Genomic DNA, 21,708 nt, shown 5'->3' with positions numbered 1-21,708 from the left:
GGGCTCCTCCCGGTTGTGGAGATGCAGTTCGAGGTTTCCTTGCTGGGTTCTGCTGGAGTCAGGGGAGGGGGCCGTGCTCTTTTTCACTTTTGGCTGGAGAGGGGATATTAGCATCGTTTATCTGTCTCGGAAATAAAGCCAGATAAAGAGCAGGGGGAGAGTTATCCGTGCGAGGTCACCGAGAGGGCTTCGCCTGTAACGAGTTTAATACTAGCATTTGTATGGCTCTGAAGGTCACAGTTGGAAATACTGGGAAATCCTCTCCTCGTGTTCCAGTCCGACTCCCAGGAGCTCGGTGCCAGCAGCAGGCTGGGTTTTTTCTGCTTGGACTGGAGCCACAGCACCCAGAAAGGCTCCAACTCTGAAGGTCACAGTGGGCAGAGAGGGAGAAACGAAGCGCTCGTTAAATGGGCTCCCTCTTCACAAAGCATCTGCGCTGATGGCAGCTCAATGCACAGCACAATCTATTGAATGAAACCTGGCCAATTCCATCAGACAGTGACATGGGAGCAACTGCCAAAACCCAGAAGTGCCTGTTGGACAGATGAGAACCACCCAACAGAAAACAGCAGCCATCTGAAAGCATTGGCTTCAGCCCTCAGGCTGGACATGGACTCCCCAGCAGGGCACTACAGTGCTGAGTTTGGACCTTCCCAGCACTGCAGCTTGATCCTGAGGGCACATGCATGCAATCTGGTCCCTACACTGCATGAGCAAAGCAGGCGTAGAACAAAAACAGTGAATGCTCTTCCTAAACATCATCCAATTGTTTGTATCGGAGGCTACGACCCCTGAAACCTTTGCAGTCCTGAAGTATTGCAGCAGTGGCTGAGCAAAGCCATGGCAGCTTTTATCTCCTCTGCTCATGGGGTTCTCCAGCTTTATCCACCATGCTACCATCAAACTTCCCAAAGAGAACACCTATATATCTCCAGGAGCCAGGAGCAGAGACCAGATGTCAGCAACACCCTTCCATTTTCTCCCTTAAAAGCCATCTGTTGTGAATGTCCACATCAGAATATTACCTTTTCCCTGAAGGAAGCAAAAATAGCACCTCCAATACCCAGAGATGATAATACATAAAGTCACATGCTCATCTCCCATTGCCCCTCACTGTTTCCACAACTCAACAAAAGGAAAGGCAGGCTTAACTACAGGATTTGCTCCTAGCTTTTCCGGAACAATCCATCCTGTGTGTGGCAGATGAGTGCTGGTGGAGGGTATTTTTATAGCCACAGGAACCACTCAACAATGTTCACAGCCATCTCATTTGACAAGCACCTGTTTCACGAAGTGCAGTGGAAATCACATCTGTTCCCAGGCAGCCAGGTGCACTGCCAGGAGCTGCAGGACACGGATCAGCAGAGCTGCACTGTGCTGTGCTGCTCTACTTACATCTATTCCAGAGAACACTGCCAGGAGTGGCAGAGAGGGTCCAAGTCTTTAGGATTACAAGGATGCAGCAGCTCTATGATTTGCTTAGCAGCCACTAATTAACCCTTCATCCTCAGCACAGCCTAGCTCAGGTGCCTTGGTGCTCCTCCTCTTCTCCTCTAACTCCAGGCACTCCAGAAGTCGTCTGACAGCCAACTGAAATGACATAACAAACAAACATCCTTAAACAGTAACAAGTTTTCCATCAGGATCATTTATGTGCAGACCTGAAGCACTGCACACTACTCATCCTGGTCAGACTGGAGTTCTAATTACTACTTAAAAATGGGAAACGTGGCCCAGGGGTGAAGAAAATCGCTGGTGAAACACAATAAGCCACAGGGCAGAGAAGCAAACAGACATCACATCCTCTCCCCATCTAGAGCACACTTCTATGTGCACTGCAGACAAAGCATTTTCATAGAATGGCCTGGGTTGAAAAGGACCACAGTGCTCATCCACTTCCAACCCCCTGTTACGTGCAGGGTCGCCAACCACCAGACCAGGCTGCCCAGAGCCACATCCAGCCTGGCCTTGAAAGCCTCCAGAGATGGAGCAAAGATGATTTGCAGTGCATGCTCTTGGTCCAGAACATGCTCCCTGGACTATTCGGGTATGCTGTGTGTTTTTAGAATGAAAGGGAGAGATCCTTTAATTCTTGCTCTGAGCTGGGCTTGGCTGGGAACCACTCCAACATCTCCACGTGCCTGTTTTGAACAGATGTTAAATGCTGCCCAGACCTCTTCAGAAAACCTTGCAAATAAACGAGACATCATACTGAAAGCTTCTTTGCTGCATGAGAGATGGAGAGCACATATTCTTCATAACCCACCCACTCTAAGGATGCACAGCCTCTCCTCCTTGCTCTGATGCCTGCAGGGAGCAGGCTGGAGCAGAGGCACAGCCCATAGGGTGCAGGATGCTCAGTGCCACAAAGCCCTTGGCCATTTTAGCACTTCAGAGGACATGGTGAAGGGGGATGAATGTTGAGAAATCTTGAGAGCTGCAAGAAGCAGCCCAACTTATCATGCAGGGGTTGCTATGGCAACCCACCCAGTTAATGCTTCACCAGCAAAAAGAAAAGAAAAAAGGGTGGAAGAAAAGGCTGGTACTTCTGCACAGGCACAACAGGACGAGGAGATAAAAAATAAATTCAGCACCCCCACCCCCATTAATCCCTCAATCTTCTGGTCTCTGAGCCAGGCTACGGGAGTGGGAGCACAGAACCTGCATCTCTGGCCTCCACGTGACAGCCATCTCAGCAGTTCCCTCCGCCACTGCAATAATCGTGTCAGCTCACTTCAGCACAACTGTCCTCTGTGCTGTGCAGCTAAACATCAGCAAAGCTTGTTCCTTGCCCCTTTCCCATCCATCAGGAGCCAACACAGACCCACTGCTGCCACCAATTTCTCGTTGCCATCCCAGCCTCAAGGCAGCCAAAGCAGTGCAAAAACAGACTGTGCATGTTCTCACTTTACTACTGCTCCCAGAGCTTCAACTAGCTCTGCTCATGTCTGAAGAAGAGACCTCCAAGGCCTCTGGATGGGTGATATTCTGACCTCTTAATTCCAACTGCTCTCCCTTTCTGTTTTCAACGACAACACACAAAGCATCCCTATGCCATCCTTATCTCCCAGAAAAAACAGTCTGCTCAATAAGCCTCCTTAGTTCCTAGAATTCTTTTCTTTTCAGATCTACAAACAAGGAGAACTGGACATACAGACTCCTCTCTATGAACAAGAGGGCTCAGGCCAGCTGTCTGTGAGTCCTCAGTGCCTTTCATAGTGGTGCTCTCTCTCAGATAAATACTTCCTCCAACACAGAAAAGCACTGCATAAGCCCAGGTCTGTTCACACACGCAACCTGTGTACTTGGATCCCTTTTAGCAGCAGGTGTGCTGTGAAGGCTGGGTTGAAAACTGCCCCGTTTATGAGAAATTGGCACTGAGATTCATTCATCCGCATTGCTACCACGTTGTGGTCAGTTAAGCCCTGGTGCCACTGCAGGTACTTTTGAGATACTGTTTTCTGAGCCTCAGCACCAAGAAGCTCAAGCAGTGTATATGCACGTAGGCAAGCCTTTGCGTGCTATAACTGAAGTGCTGTTTTACCAATCTGCTATTTAACAAGGTGGCACTTTCACAGCTATGCTTTTAGGCCTCTCCTCAGCCCATTCATTTCAGCAGTGGATGGAAATCCATTAGCAGCAGATTGCCACACGCAGTCATTCACATTTGCTCATTTAATTTCTCGTACTCTTAAAACTCTTACTGCTACTGAAATACACCGCTGCATCAATTATTTTAGCACCTTGCAATGACTCTTCTTCAGTAAAATAAAATCCTGTGCACCAAGTGTTACCATCTTACCTTGGCTGAATTGGATTGAAAGCCACTGCAGTTTTCTTCCTTAAAGGGTAAGGCTGAACCTCCCTACAGCCAGCATTAAACAAGGAAAACACATCATTAACTCCTTTTCCAAGTCCCTAGAATGCTGCTTCTCAAATGTGATTTGTTTGACCAGGGAATACAAAGGATTCAGGAACACAGCCCATGTATGGCTGCATATATTCACTATCTTGCACTGCTGTGTCTCCCATTGTGAAAAAGAAACTTTCTCAGTTTTTGGCTTGTCCTGTGCCTTCCATCTGCGTGTTTCCAGCTCTCTCTTCCATAGCACAACTGTCATCATCTTTCAGCTAAAAGAACAAGCACATTTGTAATATATCAGACATCACATGTAAAAAAGGAAAAACAATTATTCCAGCTTCAATATGACAAATCTGAAAGGTCTTTTGACAGTGAGAAATGCCTTCTCGGTCAAATTCAAAGTTGCTGGGTAAAGTAATGCAAGTTTCACAGAGCTTTAAATCTGTAAAAAGTCTCTTTTGCTTTCAAAGCTATATTTTCAAAGAGAACTTCAACACCCTTGAAGCAAGCACCTTCTCCTGGCTAGGTATTCTGCTACAGCTCGCTGCGTTTTAGTCGTTCTATTAACTTTACACAAAGAAACAAGCATTAAAAAAAGAGAGAGAGAGAGAGAGAGAGAGAGCAACCACTGGTTTCTACCCAAATTCTATAGGAAAGGAGAGGTTACGCGCAGCCCGGCGGGGTTTGCAGTGCCGCTGACGGCCGCCAGAGGGCGCTGTTCTCTCTGCGTTACGGAGCGCTCCGGCAAAGCGCGGCTCCTCCCCGCACAGGGAGGCAATGCGCTTCTACAGAGCTGGAGATGCACTGCGTTAGTGCGCTCCTATGCTCCCCTCTGATGGGTTTGTTGTTCACTGTTCACCTCATGAGTCCCCATCACCTTGCACGCACGAGACTTTGCTCAGTGGACGAGCCTTTCTGGCTTTCTGTCCCGTGATCTCATGGCTGTGAGTCGTCCAGGGTCTCAGCTGGTCAATAATTAAAAATCAACTGAGAACAAAACTTACTGTGGAAGAGCCATGAGTTGTACAACAAGAATGGATCCCATAAGTCTGTGATGTTCCATTTCTGGCCTGGATTCTTCTTAATATTCTACCAACAAGCTGGGCAACCCCAAACTTCACCTCTGCAAATTTCACCTCTTTAACTTATCCACAAATAGAGTACGTGTCCCTCACTTACACCTTTCCCTGGTTACTGAGAAATTCTCCAGAAGTACTTCACTTTTCTGAGGTGAAAAACAAACCTACGTCAAAGCTGCACGTGGTGGCTGTCAGGCGGAATGCAATACTTAACACTTTGTGTGCGAGGCTGAACAGGGCCCTTTCACCCCAAAGACCTGAAATTCCTGATACAGCAAAACCATGAAATCCCTGCAAATAGACCAGCTTTGTTCACTGCCTGCCAAGGCTAAAAGCATTTGGCCATAAAGGACGTAAGTGATGCTTAACGAGGACATCAGATTTCTGCGACGCAGTAAAAGCAAGAGGGAGGCAGAAAGTCCTCCCCAGACCTAAGTTTGGAATGCAGCACCAACTCCATCCACACACTCACCTTGCCCTCACTCCTCCTGTTTCACCTCTTGCTGTCCTCTTTGCCCTGCCAACCCCTGCGCCTCCTACACCTCCCTCAATTTGCTCTGTCATTCTGCCCTGTCTGCAGCTCATCTGCAGCCCTGTCTGCCCTCAGCCCCTCTCACTGCTTTTTCCTCCATGGTGCCTCCACAGATCACGTGCTTTGCATTGAACAGAGAGGACACTACACAAAAATAGACTGTATTGCATGCAGTGACCAATTACAGTGAGTCACTACTTTTATCAAGAAGATACAGACCATATAAAAACACTGGCGTTGGCTATAATTAATAAACAAGATGCTCTAAGAAGAATGAATCAGTAACTGCTGATATCATACACAGATATCTGTGCATTCCAGCCAGATATCAGCCAGGTAAGATAAAGTGATTTAAAAACCTAGAGATAGTTGGGGAATCAGACAGGCTGGCAGGAACAGGGAATAATGCAATTCCAGCAGCAGTCCTTGAACAGAGCAGAACAAAAGCACCCCTACATCACGTTCCATGGACAGGATGGCCAGCTACCTGAGTCAGATAATTAATTGCTTGGAGGTCACTGTGGTTGCGTATTTCAAGGTCAGCTTAAACTAGGTCATCAGCTCAAGTCTGTGTTTTGGCCAAGGCTAAAAATCAGGGTCAACTGCCAGCACCACAGCGAGGATGAAACCAAGAGTGTTCTTGGTCCTAAAGGTGCCATTATTATTTGTCCACCCTCAATACTAATGAAACCAAACCCAATTTTTTGGATGGTACTTAACTTCGGAAAGAGAGACCTCCAGCACTAGAGGTGGGGCCCTCCAACTCAAGAACATGGGATGCTGTTGGTGGATGCTCCCCAATCACACTCACACAGCAGAAATCCAGCATTCCAGCACCGTGTTTCCAGAAGGCCATTGCTATTGGAAGAACTCCTTATTAAAAGAAAAGGGTGCTTATTATTACTCATAAATGAGAGAGAAGCTTGCTGCTATAAGAGAATTAAGTTTTATCTGCACTTCCAATACATTTTCCTTGCTATTACTATGTGTACATTTGAATAATCAAAACAAGAAATCACTTGCTGTGCCTTTTGTCTCTTTTCTTTCCTATTTGCACAGATTCAGCCCCACAGGATCCCTGTCCAGACAACAATCACCCAAGGAAAACAGTAGGCTGTGCATAAGGAGCCATGCTGATCACATCAGGGAGAGAACCCCATACACATGTATGCTACTCAAAGAGGCAACTATATGTGTCCCTCTATATACAGGTTGGGGTATTGAAAGCCATCCATAGTATCACAATAGCCCTGTAGGAATGAGGTGAAAGAGTACCCAGGTGACCCAGTGAGGAGTGGTGTGATCATTCCCATTCCAATGGCACTACACAGCTGCTAACAGTACCTGAGTTTCTAAATTGTGATCATTCAAGCACCCAGGATGCTCACAGTACACCTCCAACAGCTACTTATTACTTCCAGTGTAAACAACCTCCAATATAAAAACGTTTCTGGAAGAACAGTTTCCATTCTAAAGCCAAGATCTTTTATTTTCAAGACTTTCTACGGGTTTTTATGGGTAGGATCAGCAGAACAGAGGTCACCATGAACCTTCATGCACCTGAACGAATACCACAGACATCATGGGATACCCACTATTTTTCAGAAGACTTTGAACAAAACCACTGAGGGAGAAATATATATATATATATATATATATTATTTTTTTTCTTATAAAAACACATGTAGTTTTATGCCAGAAATTTCATTACATTAAAACCAGGCTGTGCATTCCAAAGCACAACCCTGACAGATGTTTCCAGTTGGCTGCACTTAAAACATCCCCCCTTTGCCTGGTAGGGATTATATTCCCATCTCCAGTGCATAACTGCTCTCCCTGCACAGCTCTGGGTGCCAGAGAGAAAGGTGCTCATTGGGTTTGAGCTGCACACTGCAGAGGGCAACTCCCACTGCTTTTACCACAGTCCTTCCTCCTCCTACACCCATCCTGATATAAACCAGATGACATATTCTAACAAAGGAGCTGTTTGTTCTATAAATAGGTTTTTTTTCCCCTCACATACCACAGGAGTGAGAGCCCTTTCCCAGCGTCTAAGAACAACAACACACAACCAGTATCAACATGGGTTGTTTCCCCAAGAAATGACACAACTTCAGTGCAGCACACGCAAGCACGGAGCTATTTCTGAAGGAGAAATAAGGATTTCACACATCCTCAGTGAATGCTGGGAGCTTACTTTGATTTAGAAAGAAACGTGCTTTCTGTGATGTGTCAGGGCAGCTTCTTTCATTCTCTGAAAGCAAGAAAGAAAACTGCATTTTTACAGGAACTGTAATCTAAAATCACTTTAAAAATTAACAGCAAACTATCAACAAGTATCTTAATCACAACAGCTAATTTGAGTTCACCCAAAATACCATGAAACACGCCAATTTTCCACCCCAATTATTATAGGGTGCATAGAAGTAGAATTTGGAAGACCATTTAGATACACGGGGCAAACTCCAGAGATAACTGATGCTAAATACATTCGGGTTTTCAATATCCCTTCCCTATCACCTCCTGATTTCTGGAGGTGCTGCCAACGAATCAGTCCCTCAACCACTGCAGCCCACGAGGACCAACCCCAGCAGGAGGCACAGGGGCTGACCGAGGCCAAGCACTTTGCTGAAGGCCACAGATTAAAGCCAGGTTGAGGCGAGGGCCCCTGCCTTCCTGTTTCCTGTTGCCATGACCAGGTTACACGGCCTCCGCCCCACCACTGACCCCTTCATTGCATTCATACCTTCATTGCTGCCCCATGATCATGCACAGGTCTGTTTATCAATCCTGGTCTTCTGCCTGGACACAGCTTGCTCAGCAAAACCTTCTCACTCGTTTCCCTTTCCAGGCAAAGCTTTACAATCCCTTCTCTTCCCCATCTTGCTCGTGGAACACATGGATGCCCACATGCTAACATTTCAGTACCAGCAGCTGCTCCTGCTGAGGATGGCAGCATCTTCTTACCTTAAACCACTTCACACAGCTGCTGCTGCAGCACAGCACAGACCTGAACACAACCTTGGGAATCCACTGCACGACTCTGAGGACAGGCTACAACTGATAATGCAGGTAGGAATGTTTCCTGCAGCAGATAAGATTTTCCTGAGTGTTGTTCCAGTCTCAAAGCCAAAAAATGGGCTTGAAAGGCTAAAGTCTTCTGACTACATCTGGAAAACACAACACAAACACCCTGCTGTGAGTAGGAGCTATCTCCAAGATATAAACTTTATACACTACCTCAGGAGGCGTTTCAACATTCCTGGCCACCAAACTGCAAATTCCTTTCAGCTCATAATGTAATAAGATGGGAGTTCTCATAGGTACAGTGATGCTGAACAGCATCAGAGGGCTGAGCAGCATCAGGAGTCCTTCAGGGAGAAAGAGGAGAGCTTCACTACAGCAGGTTGGTGCAGCAGAAAGCACAGCTACTGGATCAGGAGAACTGCCTGCCTTGCATAGCAGACCCCAGTACTCATTCAAGGAATCTCAGAAAAGGAAATGTTTTCCCACCTGTGTCCTGCTCTATTGAGGCCAACCCAGTCTCAGCTTCAGCTGGAATTTCCTACTTCAACCTTAAGCAAAACTCCCCAGCCCTTCCCTGGAGCAGTCTAGAATGCAGTTCATGTGTGACAGAGGTTCTCATTCTTTGGTGCAGAGCTTGGAAGTGGGAAGGAAGCAGCATTCCCACACTCATTCCCATTGCCAGCTGGTTGCCTCTATGCAGTTAATCACCCACCTCTCACGTGGCCTGTAACACTTTCTGCAAGCAGGCTGGCAAGCACAAGCTGGCTACCAATACAGAATTAGGGCATGCAGCACTGATGAGCATGAAGATGAAGACTGGAGTTCTGCCCTTGGGTCTTTCCAGACATACACAGGCTATGAGGCTGAGTTTTGCTGTTTATCAACACATAATGCCAGAACAGAAAGTAGGTCAGCAAGCAGGATATCTCAAAACTGCAGGAAACTACCTGCCAATGTCTGTCTCTGGGGTGGGCTGGATGCGTGTAGGCACCAGCAGAGCTGATTTTTAGAGAGAAAGAACAGAAACTGCTTGATCCCAAGTGTGTAGTGGGCTCCCAAACACTAAGTGAAGCAGCAGAGCAAGAGAGCCAGTGCTCAGGAGAGATGTTCACACTGAGGAGCTGGGGTCCTGGGCAGAGGCATGCTGCCAGCTCTGGGTGCTCTCTCTGCACCAAAAAGTCAGCCCAGTGCATGGCAAAGCAGTGATTACAACATCAGACTCAGCACAGGCACACACAGCTTTAAGCTATTCTTCCTGAGCGTCCTACATAACAAACCCAAACAAATTAAGGAATGAGTAATGGAAAGGTAGGAGGTGGCAAGGCTTGTTTTGGTTCAGGAAAGGATTCCCATCCCTTGCCTGGAATCTAAATTAGATTCAATTTAGATTACAATGAGGCAAGGCCAAACCCCCTTGATGAATGAGTTGCTGAAGTAGATCACTTGTATTTTGCAGCTGTTCTTTAATAAATTCATTTATTTGTCTCCTGCTTCTGCTTTTGTTTCTGGTATTAACAGCCTCGTGCCATGTCCTCCCCTGTTCCTTTAGTTTAGGATAGCCCTTACAATCTCTCTAAGTGAGGACAGAAGCAATTTGTTTTCTGGTGGAGAGAGAATGTGTGCTTGGGCTGATAAGTGGATTATCTCCATAAACACCCTTTATAATGCAACGACACCCCAGCTCACAAAACCAAAGGAATTAATCACAGCCAGCAATGTGACATGCAAAGGAGAAAGCTCCCTCTCCTGCCTGCTATGCTGGTATTGCAGCCAGGCTCTCCTCTTTAGGGAAAAGCAAGGAAAAATGCACATAAATAAGAAAATCCATGTTCATGCTCACCATGTGTCTGCAGGAAAATGTGCCCAGTGAATACAGACCACAGCAGCTGTGAGGTTACAGCACTGTGTGCCCCAGCTGGGCATTCAATTGCAAGAAACACGATGCACACAGCCAGCATCTCTAGTTTTGAACATCAGATCACACCATGGGCAGTCCTGAAAACTCAAAACTTGCTTTTACACCCTAAATAACTGCTGACAGCCCAGTCCATGTTGCACTGCATGCACAGAACAATTTACAGAGCAAAACCTCCAGCTGAAATGCATTTAACAGCTTAGAAACATACAGAGAAAAACGATGCCAGGAAGCACAGTGCCAAGAGCACCTCAAATTGATGCAAGAAATGAACAAAGGAACTTTAGGGATGGTTTGAAGGAAACAAAAGAATGTTTTACACAAAAGGGACGGGGACAGTGCTGGTTGCAGGACAGAGTCCAGCTACTCTGGGGATGCTCAGGCACTGTCTGGCTGGCTTGCTGCAGTACAGGCTTTCATTTTGTTCTCCTGATACTCCCCGTCCCAAAGGTACTGCAGGAGGTATCACAGCCCCTGTTATCTCCCTCTCAAGAGAAATCAAGAACGTGCAGCTACTTAAAGCAGATGCTCAGTTCCTCACTGGACTGAAACTCTTTTATCTCTGACTCATCTCCATAAGGAAATGAAGCACATGCAAATCATATATGGATCCAGAGCAGTACCTGGCAGATCTTTGCAGGCATTCATTCATTTCATACTTCTCAAGCACTAATTTACAGCTTGCTCTTGCTGAGTAATGGGGTCGGTGTAAATCAAAAGCAAAATCTGTCAGTGGCAGCTAGTAACAAGAAGGGATGTGTCTGAAGGCAGGCAGGACAGAATGCTGACCAGCAGCACCCAGCAGTAGCAGCAGGCATGCTCTTCACCTCCAGCAACTTCAAGCTGCCCACCATGAGGGTCAAATGCACTCTACTGCTTTACCTCAGTTTCATGAAGTCCAATCACAGAATCGCTCAGGTTGGAAAGACCTTCAAGATCACCGAGTTCAGAAGGAAAGACAGAACCTTGCAACCCAGCCTGAAACCCACAGCAGGAAGCTGAATGCAGTGGGTCAAAGTCCTGCTTAGAGGGAAAGCCCACAGTGGTTGGGCTTAACTTCACAGCTCAGTGACTCAGGAGCAGAGATGGATTTGGGGGAAAGGGCGTAAGTGAGGATCTTACCTGGGGATGATGCAGCTCTGTGATGTGGTGCCAGTTTCCTCTGATGGGTCAAAACCAAAGCGCTGTAATTCCGATGCAAGTCTGCTCATTTTTGTCTCTTCCTTAGAGAACCCAACTTCGCAAACAAAAACGAACACTGAGCTTTTAGTTTCTGTCACCTTCTGCAGATTCAGTCCACTCATCATTCTGGTGAGGAGAAATCACAACATTACTTTGCAGAGTACAAGACAGTTCCCCCAGCACCAGCACTGCATTACAACCACCTCTCCTTACGATGCTATTTTCCCTTTCCCAATTTCTGAGGCCTGCTCAATTGTTTCGCTGGTGTATTTCAGTCGTCTTTTCCTACTGTGTAGCACATAATTCTTCCTCTCCTTTAACTTTGCACACATTTTAATATAAAATGATACTCATTTTGTAGTTTCACTTCAGCAGCTGAATAATACACTTTAGGATGATCTGCAAGACAGGAATATTTGAATGCACTTCTGATTTTATGTACCAACCCAATAAACATAGTTCTTTGTCCAAAGAGCTTTCTTGAATGGATGTTCAGTTATTAATCTTCAAATACATTACATTGAAAAGTAATTTATTTTCAAACGATGCAGCAGCATCCATTTCTACATGCTGTGATTACAAAGCCTCATTTTTCCAACAAGTGGAAATTTTCAGGGTCCTGAAATAGCTGTAAGTGAGGCATTATTATATCCATATCAGCTATCAAAGTACCAGATTTCACTTCCATGGAAGCAAATACTAACTCATGTATTTCAATTTGCCACGATACATTTTCCTTAGGAGAGAGGAATAATATACATTTTGGAACTTTTTGAGCCATCCCTAATGCATTATCTGTCCCTATTGTCCTGGCTGCCCAAACTGCACTACAATTTAAAAGAATTACATGAGCAGACAAAGACCAAGTTTACTATTGCCAGCTGAAAAGCACGTGGAGAATGGCCAACAAAACCCCAAGTCAGTAACTAAGTTACGCACATTTCCAAATTTAAAATCCCATCATCATCATCAAGAAGAATGAGAACTTCTAGAGTAAAATTACCATGCTGGCACTAAGCACTGTAAATCTCATCACCAAGCAGCTCTCACATTAGGAGAGACGGCTTTTAGGATGCCTCCTGGAATCGAGATGGCAAAACGCTGCACATTCCTCTACCAACAGTTCTCTAAACCCAGTCGGTTTCACAGCTCATCAATACACTTGAGAAGGAATAAGGCTGTCTAGTCACAACCAAGCTGAAAAAAAAAGCTGTCTGACTCAATCCTTTATTTTACATTCACGCCAACCTCCTAACTGCTTAATTAGCTGTGAGGGTGAGCTATGCAGAGGCTCTGGAAGCCAACCTATTTATCATTTGCATTTGAGCGATTTCTCCATCTTTGCAAAGCGATTTGCAAGCAAACACCAATTACTGCTGTGATGCGGCTCATGGTGGTGGGCACAGCGCTGATGTGGCCGTGCTGTTCCAACTCTGCAGCTGTGCTCCGACCCCCTCTGCCCTGGGAGGTGCCTGGAAGTGGGGAACCATGGAATCATCAATGCTGACTTCCAAAAGGAGATCAGCTGGAGCACAGTGCTTGCTGCATTGCTTGTGCAGACAGGCTGCACAGCAGCAAGGAGGAGCGCTTGGGGCAGAGCCACAACCAAGACAACTCAATTTGTTCTCCCTCTCATCAAAAGCGGAGATCTTGCCAAGCTATTTCAGCTTGTTTGCTTGCTTATATTACCACGATTCTTATTTGCATGTAACTCATGACTGACCTCAACCATCACCCCGCCGACTTGTAGGGCTCTGCATACTGAGCACGGCGTTGCCCACATAGGCACCTCTCCTTCCCACTTAGTTTGTTCACAAATCCACTCAGCTCAGATGCATTCAGGATAATTTACTCTTGAAGCAGAACTTGACGGGACTTGTCAGAACCGTTCTTGGTAAAAATCAGCAATAGCAGCAAATCCTTCCCCACGGATGTGACAGACGGAAGCTCAATTCCTGCCTAAATGTGGTCATTGGAAGCCCAAGGACAACACGTGCCCACATCCGCGACTCCTTCTGACAGGTCTGTACACAAAAGCCAAATGAAAATATGCCATATCCTTCAAAAATGCTTATTTTGGCATTTAAAACATGTCACCTGGGCTCATCTATAGGCATTTGTTCCTCAGGACAGGACTCGCCTCCCCTAAAAGCCAGGGATTTCATCCAAATTATTCTTCCAGGCTCCTCCTCTGTTCAGGCAGAGAGCAGCATGCCTCCACAGTGTAATCATTATCTCATATATGCTTAACACAAACGAGATGAATTGCTGTCTGGAGGTGCTTCTTTCTTCCCTTTGGCTATAAAGACAAACTGTGTGACTAGCGCAGCCTCAGAGTTAAATGAGATGAGCTGTATCTCATCCTAAGCAATTTTATACTAGGGGATCTCATTATGTTTCTCAGCCATCAAGCAAATTATACGGCAAAGGGACGCAAATGAAGCAAGCAGAAAGCTTGGGTCTCACTACTACCTCACTACTGCCATTCATTTCACTGTGGGAGCACTCAGGTTGTGGGGCAGCCAGCTGTGCAAACCCTGGAGCAGATTGACAGCCCCACAGAGCAGCACATCACAGAGCTGTGACACTGTGACCATGATGTCTGCAGATTTCCTGGTTCTTCTGCAGGCTGCTGCCCCTCTGTGACTCAGCTTCTCCATCCATAAAGAGGCAATGATGCTCCTGACCTCTTTTGATCTACTGGTGGAAAAACAACCCCGGCACGTAGTGGACATGCATAGGCTGCCCAGGGCTGAGCCTTGAAGGGTGGTACTAAAAAGGTCTCATTCTGCAACCCTATGGGGTAATGGGGCCTTTCTGGGGCTGAGCACAGTAAATAACGAAGCACTGCAGAAATGATGTACAAAAGGAGAAGTCTACAGGGAAAAAGCTAAGCTCAGTGAACGTTTTCTACTGAAGACAATATTTTGGAACTGTTCAATACAAACATTTCACCAGAACAAAACTACAAAACACTTGAGTACATGTCACATCTAACAAGACTTGGCAGCCTCTGTGAAATGCCTTTTCCAACATTAACCATGCTGTCTCAAGCCAATCCCAAAGCTGCACGGGCCACAATGGGACACGAATTCAAAGATGCTGTCAACATCATGTCCAAGTTTCCAGCCCATCAGGCTCAGAATTCATCTTCTCTCCCAACAGTGACTCAAACTTCTACTAACTCAAGTGCTGCAGAGTGCAGAAACAGACTTCACATAGAAGCCAGGGTGACAGCACAAAGCATGAGGCTTTATTAAATATCAACTAATTATTCCTAATCAGAATAACTTCTGTCCATCCAATTCGTAATTATTTTAGAGGTGAGAAAGAATGAAAAAAATACCTTAAGAAAAAGCCTGGCTGTTACTAACATAGACGTCACTAAGTCAGAAAGCAGCATGTAGCAGCTATGGCCCAATTCAAAACAACATGTGAGCTTCTTTAAAAATCATCAATATTGTACTGAACAAGAGCCTGTCCCTTCCTATAAGAGCCAGTGGGTCCCTGAGCATGGCTGCTGTCATTCCTGGGCCATACAGTCCTCTGGAACACGTTTTGGTTCACTTTTACCTCTGAAAAACACATGGCTTGTGTGGCCCTGCTAGCCAAGCCCCAACCCTATAACTGTAATTCTTAGGGAACTGACTTTGCACCAATTTGCATCCAACGGGCAGTTGGACTGGTTCTGAGCAGCAGCCAAACAATACTCAGTGTCAATCCAAGCTGAGGGCATTTTCCCAAGAGGAAAGCAGGTGAAAGGTCCGACAGCCCCAGGATGGAGCAGAGGGATGCACTCAGCCCATGGGAGGAGCACAGCCTCCTCCTTCCTTACCGCCAATTGCTCCCCTCAAGGCCATCACTGCATGTGAAACTGGATGGAGCCAAGGGCAGGGAAACCAGCGTGAGACCACAGCACAGACACTGGTGCTGAGGGCACAGGGCCCAGCTGAGTCCCTTCACGTGCCTTTGACAAATACGAAACGAGTTTTTCCTGACCCCAAGCATTTTCAGTGCAAGGTCTACACGGGTGACATTTCACACTGCTCTGGGCTGCATACAAACCCACGTGGTTTTTAAATTCCACAGACAAAATGCTGCTTTCAACTTCACTTTGCAGCTCAAACATCTCCGTTGTGTCACACCCAGAACCACTTCAAAGACCATTTTCTCTCACTCTGAAAGTTTCTGAAAGCACGTAGACGTGACTGCTATTGAAAGCTGACAATCTCAGAAGGAAATACAATAAAAATGAAATATACACATGTTCTCTGAAATATCTCTAAAGGTATAATTGAGAAGGGAAAGCTCTCTTTCCATCCACACCATTTAAAGCAGCCTGCTGAATTCCACTACAATATCACACGTAAGTGGGAAGAAAATAAAGGGAAGAAAAGGACACAACACACTCTATTAAATGCTTCAATTGATTCCTACCACTGCTCTTACAACCTACCCAGTTTTCTGGGAATGCAGATGCAAAGGCAAAACGAAAAAATAATTTTAAGAACAGCCATTTTAAAACATGCTCCACTCTTCTCTTCGCTGCTGAAGCCCACCTCTCTCAATGCCCACTCCAACACTGGCAATGTAAGCTTTGCTCCCTGCCTGCAAGCACAGTCCCAGGTGGGAATAGCAAACAGAGGTCAATCTGCATCCATGCAATGGTCACTGGCTGTCAGGTCTTGTAAACCATGAGCCATCACTTCGTCAGTCCCAGCCTTTGGCCTTGCAGACTGTGACTAAAGGTCCAGACTTGCTCTGCCAGCAGCTGTTGCAAGCTGTGAGCCAGCATCTTGGCATTCTCAGCTGACATACTCATCCCTGCTGTGCTCACAAACCGTCATTTTCTGTTAGTAGAGCTCTTGGGTGACATGACATCAATGCAGAGCCATCACGGGATCAAAAAATAAATAAAATCCATCTGTTTGAACAACCCACATTCAACCAACTGATTCATTTTTAATCACTTTCCAATAGAGGTCAACCAGCCAGTAAACATCTGGCTGTGGCACCTCAGCAGCTTTACAATGTGAATTATCTCATAGTCAACATCGTGCCCTGCTGTATCAGTTCTCAATTGCTTGTACAGTCACGTTAGTCCAATGACCTGCTTTCCATCATAAAAATAGCAAGAGCCACAAGACCAAAGAGCTCTTGCAAGAACTTCAGGCCTAATAATGGACAACATCCTTCCAGTGGCTGTGTATGGAAATCTTTGCTAACCATAGAATGCTGTTACTTTACACCACTGTTTAGAAACAAGCACTGCACACACCAAATATTTTACAAGTGAAACTCTGCCCCAAAGCTTCCTTTCCTATGCTTGCAGAGGTGCTTTAGGGTAAACATACCTTTGTGCTACCATCCACTTTCTCTTCCCATGTGCCCAACTTCAGCTGCACACGGGTCTATATTCACATCTTTCTCTTAACTCTTCCTTTTTCATCCCATTGCACAGTTGCCTTGCCCCTGTCACTTGATGGGCTGTGACATCTCTCAGGAATGAGGTTGGATATGTTGTTGTAGAGGACTGAATGTAGACTGCAAATACAAGTCAGCTGTGCAAGCTCCAGATATACTGGTTTGGAATACCTGACTGGCACGTTATAGAGCATTTTAAAAGGAAAAACGTATTAAAACATAACAAAAGACTGAAATTATTAAATTCCTATAAATTACATATAATTGCAAATGAAACACTGAAAACATCAGAATGTTTAAAGAAGAAAAGCTTTCAGCCCTAAACAAACCTCTGGGCAGCACCAGGCAGTCGTAAAAAGGAGGAAGTTCAATTTTCCTAATTCCTTTAATACTACATTCTGGAAGGTTTGAGTAATGGTTCATATCACCAGTGCTAAGAAGCAGGAAGAAAATCCAAGATCTTGTGCCTCACCTGTGGCTTCTATTTATTTTTTTCCGCTCAGAAACATAACATTTCAACAGATTGCTCGTTTCATATTTATCAAAGGCACGTGAAGGGGCTTGGCTGAGTCCTGCACCCCACCCCGACCCACAAAAAACGTGCAAGTTTTACTTCTCTTTTTGAACTTCCTTAAGGCAGGGAGCAGCGAGTTCAGCAGTCAGCAGCACGCTGTGAAAGACAGAGCTCTGCAGCTCCCTGCTTCACACAACCCACAGTCACTTTGGGTGTAGCACAAGGCAGTCGTGGCTTCTTCATGATCCACCTGAAAAGGTCTCAAACGAGCAATTCTCCACATTAAAAAGCAGCTCAATATCTATGACTGCCTTGTTGTAGAATTTAAGATGAAACTCTATAAGCAAGGACTAGAGATAACAAGACCAGTCGCTTCTTCCATGCCTGCCTCTTCTTCGGATAAAGGGAAGAAATAAATGATGTATTGAAAAATATGCATGAAATGATCTATTTTATCTGTGCTATCGCTTGTGGATACACAAAAATCAGCTCAACAACGCGTGAGCTCCAAAATGCATCGAGGTGCAGCAATTCCTTTTATAGAATGGAGATAAAACTTTCTCTCAAGCTACACCAGCAGTGACTGTACCCTGTCTTTAGGGACAGAAGGTCAACTACTGCTATTGAGGCAGACTACAGTTCTACTTAAAGTGCCATCTTAAAAGCTGAGTACCTGATAATTTCATACTCTTCTCTGATAAACAAGAAAGCAAATGATGAAAGAGCACAGAAATGCATCTTTCCATGAACTCCATGCAGTGAACACAACTTGTTCAGCACTGAAGGCAGGTGCTGCAGGCACTCAGACACAGAGCACTATATGGGCAGTATCAATACAAGAATAACATTCATCACATGCACCTATGGATTGCAGTTTAACATCTTTGACTTCAGGATAAGAAGATTTAACAACAGCTTTTCCCTCTGCTCAGAGCTCTTCCTCTCCCTGAGTAAGGAAGAGGGGAATCCTCCCAGCTTTCTACCTTTGCTAATGGAGGAACCCAGAAGGTGTTCTCAGCCCAACAGCCACTGGAAGAAGCTGGCTGCACACAACCCATCCCCACAGCACATCCACATACCTGTCAGCAACGCCTAACCTCTCTACAGTTCTATTCTGCCTTTGAAAGATGACTTTAGCAGGATGAAATGCTCGTCTGAACTTCAGATCTGGTTTTACCTTTACAATGCAAGATAAAAAGCAGCACAACACATTGCCCTACAACCAGAGATAGGCGTGTACTAAGGCAACAAGAAGTGCACGCTGTACCCCAAAACCATATTTTTGCTGCTGTAAAACAATGAATAAAGAAGGAAAGCACTGAGCACAGAGGCTGCTGTGCTCCCTCTGCTGCTCTCCCAGAGGAAAGGCAACAAGTCTTGGGAAAGCAAACAAGTAATACGTCTACCACCACCCAAACCTGCATCTTCTAAAGCTGCACAGTGCCCATTTTGCAAATGCAGGCTCAGGAGGCATGTAAATAAAACTCTAATATTTCCAAGGGTAAACATCTGCAGAAGAAAAAGGCAGGCAAATCCATTCTACTGCTTCTTTACTCCAAAAGCTTTTACAACCATTTTCCCCTTCTCTGCACAAGCAGAACAAATACAAGACCCTGAGTCTTGTACCAGCAAGCCTGCAGCCTTCACACAGTACAACAGACATCTCGGCACAATAAACAGCCAAACATTCTCGTTTGTCCTTGTGCAGCACTTGCTAACAGACATAACCTTAGAACAGGATCAAAATAAGACAATATTTTAGAAAGGACAATTGCTATTTTTCTAGACCAGTGTTTAGAAATCAGAACAACACGCATTTATTTTACCTTCAAACCAGAGCTCAGCTCTGAGTGTTGAGACACACTGGGAACTCACGTGATGATTACAGCTCTCTGGCACAGGCACGGGTTTTATTCCTCTCGATGCATGTCACATCTTGCCAAACCAAGGGAAAAACACTTCACTGCCAGAATTCAATGGTCTATATGCACTTGTCCAGAACTGCAGCCTGGCTCCTCACCTGGGCTTTATTTCTGATACTTTTGCAGCAGGGCTAAACAATAAAAAACAAGATCAGTGCTCCCAACAGTGGGATATTACACTGCCCAACCACAGTATGTTGGTTCATAACATGGGATTTGCCTTTTATAGCACTTCTCGTTGGCACTTTGTAATTTACCAGGAAAACAACCATTCCAAAAGTTAACAAAACCCCTGCCACTGAGCTTTTTAACCATCAGTTTCTTATTTTTTAACTTGGCAACTCATAACAGACCATTTGTTAGCAAGGCAATCCCAGGTCAATACCTTGTATACTATTACACTATGGCACTGTCACAGGGCTTTCTCAGTTTAATTAATTTTCTACAAGAACTTCCTTTAGTAAGAGATACTTCAGTGTAAATGCTGCAGCTAGACCAAAGCATACAGCCTGCTTTGGTGCCAAACACTTCTCTAACTGCATTTCTAACATTTATCCTCAGGCAAAAGTCATCATGACTTTGAGAAGAGAAATGCAAAACCTGCCAAAATGACCCAGATGACATCCTAAATCACAAATTATTACTTATTTCCACAAGTCAATTGACAGCAGGATACTATATACATTCCTGTGTTCCACCTACCAGTTATTCCTCAGAGATGGATTGTGAATCCAGGTTCCCAGTTAAAAATTACCAGTGAAGAAGTCAAGTATGCTATCCTATTTCCACATTCTCCAGCCTGCTGACTTCACTAATAAATCTGAAGGATAACACAACGACATGTCTGGATGGCACTTCTCTACTTCCAAGTATGTGTTTGCCTTTGAAAGCCCCTCATTTCCAGTATCAGCATGAATTTGGTGCCAAATCTGCTCACCACAATTCTTGATCCTCGTGGTTCCAGTGCCTTGGTAATGGGCATCACACTGGATGCAATCAGTGTGTGTTCTTGTATATGGCACATATTATGAAATCTCAAATGCTTGTACATGTATGAAAAGGTTTCTATTCGAGCTCCAGGATACGATCCAATTCTCAATAAAATAAACAGGAGAAACTGAATGTGAAACCTTTCCAGGTGTACTTCTGTATCTTGCATAACATCCTAAGATTGAGAATGCCATGGGAAAAGACCAATAGACGTAAACTGAGAAATATAAACAGCTTTACTTATAAATATGATAATTATTTAAGAAGGATAAGTACGACACTACTTACTGGAGCCCATCTATAATTTGAACACGGATTTGTTTATGCTGTTTAAGTAGTAAGGGATGTTTTTTGCTTGTCTTCCCTACCAACAGCTTATTCATCTGGCTTGAAATGGCCACTGTTAGTTTCTTCTAACATGTCATATCTCTTACCACAGTTTCAGTCACCTGCTAAGGACTGTGGTACCTCACAGCATCTCAGACGATGCAGTTTTAAGCCCATGAATCACGCAGTGCAGAACACCAACTGCTGCAACCTTGTGCTTTGAGACCAGTTCTGCCAGGCAGATGAAAGACACTCTTCCCCAAAATAACGTTAAAGCACAGAGAATATTTCCACATGTATAACTTTGTATTAATTCAGTAAAATTGCAGGGATGTAGAAAAAGTTAATGTTACTTCTGACTGATGAGATAGAGTAGGCATCAAGTGTGTCATAAGTCTTTATGACTCCCATATGGAAGCTTGTAATTCGTACAGACCATTTACATGCAGTATTTGGGTAACTGCTCTTACTGAAAATGCACTTGGAAGTTATTTCTTTCAGTTATGCATGAAAGTTAAAAACCACAATAAATGCAATCCACAAATAAAGAGTGAACTCCAAATTGAGAAACTTGATGGAGCTTTGCTCCACTAAACCCCCAGTACATACAGGGCACAGATCTGGCTTCTAGGGACCCTAGGCAGCACACACAGAGCATCACGCCAGCTGCTAGGAGGCACAACACATGCACAGACTTCCTTTTCTCCAGCAGACATTGCTGTAACAGCTGAATATGCAAAGGGGAGTCCAGTGCTGGAAAGCCTGTGAAGGAAACTCTTTGCTTCTAGCAAGATGAATAATACACCTGTTCCCTAGTCATGAGCAAACACTACAAAGGAATAATTAGAAACTATCTGACCTGAAACCCACATGCCCATTACTGTGGTATTTTTCCACCTACTACAGGTGAAACAGAAGATGGGCTGGACCTGGA

General features: G+C 45.0%; 1 long non-coding RNA gene across 4 annotated transcripts in view; it reads right to left on the bottom strand.

The window, feature by feature from the left end:
* Positions 1-6: 6 nt before the first annotated feature.
* The window catches only part of LOC116217452, a 52,727-nt gene continuing 31,025 nt past the window's right edge, over positions 7-21,708 (bottom strand). Inside the window, exons 4-7 of one of the 4 annotated variants that reach the window (XR_004162015.1) lie at positions 11,538-11,723; positions 8,220-8,643; positions 7,671-7,727; positions 7-1,590 (exon numbers count right to left, since the gene is read on the bottom strand). This is a non-coding gene — a long non-coding RNA (uncharacterized LOC116217452). The remainder of the gene's footprint in view (positions 1,591-7,670; positions 7,728-8,219; positions 8,644-11,537; positions 11,724-21,708) is intronic. The other 3 variants (XR_004162018.1, XR_004162017.1, XR_004162016.1) reach the window with 3 other exon arrangements.

Source organism: Meleagris gallopavo, chromosome 26, assembly GCF_000146605.3.
Source record: "Meleagris gallopavo isolate NT-WF06-2002-E0010 breed Aviagen turkey brand Nicholas breeding stock chromosome 26, Turkey_5.1, whole genome shotgun sequence".
Taxonomy (NCBI): Eukaryota; Metazoa; Chordata; class Aves; order Galliformes; family Phasianidae; genus Meleagris; species Meleagris gallopavo.
This window is presented reverse-complemented; position numbering and strand designations above follow the sequence as displayed.